Source organism: Manacus candei, unplaced genomic scaffold, assembly GCF_025592945.1.
Source record: "Manacus candei isolate 608988 ecotype Guabito, Panama unplaced genomic scaffold, ASM2559294v1 h1tg000020l, whole genome shotgun sequence".
NCBI lineage: Eukaryota > Metazoa > Chordata > Aves > Passeriformes > Pipridae > Manacus > Manacus candei.
In genome coordinates, this window is record NW_026138068.1 from 3,908,796 (window position 1) to 3,913,265 (window position 4,470).

The following is a 4,470-nucleotide window of genomic DNA, read 5'->3' on the forward strand; positions in this document are numbered from 1 at the left end:
ACGTGACCCGCGCCGCACCTCCCCCCCCACGCGCGCTCCCCCCTTCCACGTGACCCCGCGAGCCACCGCCCCGCCGCTGGCGCGCGCTCGGCGCCGCCACGTGACCCTCCCCGCCTCCCCCCCCGCGCGGCCTCCCCGGTCACGTGGCCGCCGCCGCCGTCTCGCGCCCGCCCCCCCCTCCTTCACCCCCCGCCTCCCACCGCCGGGCCCCGCCGCGCGCTGGCCGCTCTCCCCCGCCACCGGACATGCCGCGACACGGGGGTTCCGTGCTCCCAGCAACGCGAACGCAGCAAGTTTCTCCACCCTCTAAAAAAATAAAAAAAACCCGGCGTATCCACCGTCCTTAAAATAAGCGATGTCCCCGCGGGCGAGCCCCGCCCGCAGTCGAGCCTCGGCACTCCGGGCCCGGTTCCCGGCGGGTGAGGGGGTGTGGGGGGGGGGAGGGGAAGGCGGAGGCGAACGGCTGCGAGCGGTCACGTGACAGCTGCCGCTCCAAGATGGCGGCCGGCGGCGAGAACGCGGCGGCGCGTTCTCGCGAGATTTGGCGTTTCTCGCTGCATCACGGGCGGGGGGGCGTGACGAGACCGCGCGTGCGCGTGTCCGTGTCCGTGAGGGGGGTGGTGGGGGTACGCGCGCCCCTGCCTGAGGCGGCGATGGCGGGAGCGGGTACGGGAGGGGGTACGGGAGCTGCTGCGGGAGCTGCTGCGTGAGGGGAAAATGGTGTTACCTCAGCCTCCCCCCGGCCCTGCTCACGTCAGGCGGCCGCTCCGTCCCGTCCCGTCCCGCCGCGGTTGGTGCGAACGCGTTGAGTCGGCTCCGAGTCCCCCAGTGCGGCCGGTGCCGCCCCGCCCTGAGGGCACCTCCACACCTTCCCCTCAGGGCCAACAACCGCGGTGTTCGGTCACAGGAGCTCCCTGGGCTGCCCCAGGACAGAGGGACATCCCTGCTGGCCCCCCTCCCCCTGGGAATGCCGCATATCTGAAGATGTGCTGGCACAGGAGTTTCCCCTTTCAAACATCTTGCAAGCTGCTGATGTGAAATTTGCTGCTGCAGAGCGGAAACCCGGATCACTTCATGCTAGTTTTACATTTGGAGAGATCTTTTCAACTCTTGAGGCCCTCAGACTGACAGGATTTTTGCCAAAAGAGACAGCCTTCCATTAAAATGCTTTCCCAGTTGTGTAAGAATAGGAAAATTTGTAAGAACTTTCACACTGGATTGAAGCAAGACATGAATGAAGTGTGGGCAATCACTAAATTCCTTAGAATGTTCAATACAGATCATTTAAATTTTATGCAAGTTTGCTTATTTTATCATGAGACAAACTTAACAAGGATTAAAATAACCAATAAAGGATTAGACAGATTAAGGCTAAGCTATTTAAAGACAAAGCAATGTTAATTAAACTGATTTAAGTAATTCAGATTAATCAGTGATGCTTTGGACGGACGGAGAAAAAGACGCCAGAAGTGTGGCCAGAGATGAGAAGAACAACTGAAATGGCAGCTTTTATTTTGGTTATTGCCCTCTCCACACTTCAGAGGAAGGCAGGATGAAGTACAGCTCAAGTGTGCTGAAAGGAACATTAAATCTCAACAGCTCTGTTCAATCTTGACAAGAAAGTGAGGGGTTTGATGTCTTGAGTTGAAAAGAGAGTTCCCTGTGAGGCCTGTGAGCAGAGTTTGTGATCATCCTCGGCTGGGAGAGGTGAGTAAATCCCACTGGTGAAAATGCTGCTTTCCATTGGCAGTGTGGAATTAGCACACACAGAGCTGTCTGCACGACCCTGTTTCAGAGGATTGTGCACATAATTCACAGATCTCACCGCACTTTTTAGTCAGGGATGATATTTTTTATAATTGGTACATTTTATTCTGAGTGTATTTTTATTTTATAATCTGTGAAATGCAGTTAGCACCTATTGGCATTTCACTGTATGACTTTGTAAAATAATGTTACTTAATGTAACTCCCAGCAGGTACTCTCAGGGCATTGTTCTCACTTGATTTCCAGCGTCTGAAGCACAAATTGTGGGGATTTCATCTTGTGAACGAGAAATTTGTGCAAATGCTGTCATGTTTATTCAACTGCAAATATGACAGGTGCTGTGTGAGAACTTGCTCTCACGTGGGAATATCTAACAAGCGTCTTGTTGGTATATCTGAAAGAAATTGAAACTATTATTTCAAAGGCAACCAGTCCTAAAAAATAAGATTTTTTTTAAACCAGGTGAAGCGTTCACATAGAATGAAGGGATTTATCCTTTCTGAGCAAATCAACGCTCCGTTCGCTCGTCCTTCCCTTCCCCCACAAAACAATTTCACATTTCCGCAGTAAAACGTGGTGCTCCCGGGAGCTGCTCATGCGGCACTACGGGAGAGAATATTTAGGTCACTGGGTTTTAGCTCTGGCTCTCGTGGGAGTCGCGCTGCTCCCTCTGGAGCTCAGGGATCGGCAGCGCTCTCCCATGTGCTGTCCTGAGTCCCGGGGACGGGCGGCTCCGATCAGAGGCGTCTCTTTCGGGCTCTGTATGTAACGTTTTAACTTCCCCTCGGCACTGGCGTTTGGTCGCAGCTCCTTGCAGCAAAGCCAACATGTTTTGCTAATTCACGGTGCGATCCCACCGCGCCGGGAGCAGAGGCCAGTTAGAGATGACGTTGTTTTCTTTGTTGCTCTGGGGAAGAGAATTCCTTGGCTTCCTTTGCCCTCTACTGGTGGCCCGCGTGGCTTCGATGCCAATTCGGTTGCTTTGTTTAATATACATATATAATATATATATATAAAATAAATAATAAAAAATATCCAAAAGCTGAGCAAAACCACAGTGAGGGTGTTTCCCACAGCTTTTCCAAGATATTAGGAACAATGTTCCTTAATTACTGCAAAAGGAAATCATCATTAGTAATTGATGAAGATTTTTTCCAGTTGCATCCAAGATAAGGACAGCATTAATTGGGGTGGAAAAATGCGAGCAGTGTCTGCAGTGGTGCTTTTGTGGAGAGCTTGGTGGACCCCCTTGATGGAGGAGTACAATGGACATGGATGGTCATGGACACGATGCCCAGTGGATGTCAACAGGGAAACACCTGGTGTGTTTTGGTTGCCCTTCTGTGAAACTCATATGTTAGGGAAGACAGAGACGTAACAAATGACAGAGCCCATGCAGTCCTGGGGTTGTTTGTCTCTCTAAGTGCCTCCTTCTGTGCAGTCACACCACATTCCTGTTTTGTGAGCCCCCAACTGCCGACAGACAGCCTGGGAAGAATGAGGCCCCCTCTGGGCAGTTCTTGTTGAAGTTGACAGGGTTTTTTTCTGTTCTCAAGGAAAAGGAGAGTTTTCAGGTGTATCACCATCCCAAACCAGCAGATTATGTCACTCTGGGAATGCCCAAGAGACAAGCAGCAGCCTGTGGCTGCAGATAAGCGTTGGGTGGGAGGCCACCCCTGCGGTGATAACACTTGGGGCAGCTCCTGTGCCACCACCCCATGTCCTGAGCACACACAGGTGCTGTTAGAGAAGGGCTGAGACGGATAAGAAGAAACAATAGTCATCTGTTGTTGCTCAATGTAGTTATTCTACTTATCAGGGAGCACCAAAGTGGTAATATCCTGATTTCCATGATGGCATCCACTTGACATCCACCCAGATCCCTGATCTGTGTGTGCTCTTGCCTCATTTCTGTGTTACTCATTGCATTTGCACTTTCCTAATTTCCAAGTGTTCACGCTGGTCCTCTTGGCAGCTTCTGACCAGGGCATCGATGCTGGAGGCCGTTCCAGTTCTCCTGGTGATGGAGGCAGCTCCGTTGATGTCCCACCTTGTGGTTTTGCCAAGCTTTAGGTGCCCTCCTTGTGGAGTTGGAGACGACATGGGAAGAGCTTTGAGTATTATCTGCTCTCCAGGCAATTTTTGAAGATGGAATTAATAGACTTAAATTTCAAACAGAGCGATTTAAGATAGAAATTGCGTAAAGCAGCCTAATAATTTCAGAGAGCAGAGTTTTACAATCCCGCCGGGAATAGCGGTTCCCCCGGATCCCCGCTGCGAGGTGGCGGGAGCAGTGTGTGCCCGGAGAGGCACAGGAGGGAGGAGGTGCTGGCGGGGTCGCTGCAGGAGGTGCCGGTGCCCGGTCAGACCGGACGGGACGGGGGTTTCGGGGGGGTCCAGGACGGGACCCACCCCCGGCCCAGCGGGTCCCGCTCCCGCTGCTCCCGCTCGATCCAACGCACGTGGCGCGGCCCGGACGAGGGCGGGGCGTTCCCCGCGGGGCTGCCAATCAGAGCGCCGCGTGCTCTCCGTGCGGGCCAATCAGCGCCCGGGGAACGCGCGTTCAAACCCCGTTCCCGGGAGCTCCCGCCACCGCGGGGTGACAGGGAGAGGGCGGGCCGCGGCTCCGCGCGCCAATCAGAGGCGCGGGGCGGGTGATCGGCAGGCGGTTGGGCCAATGGGGTTGCCAGGGGCAGCGCGGCG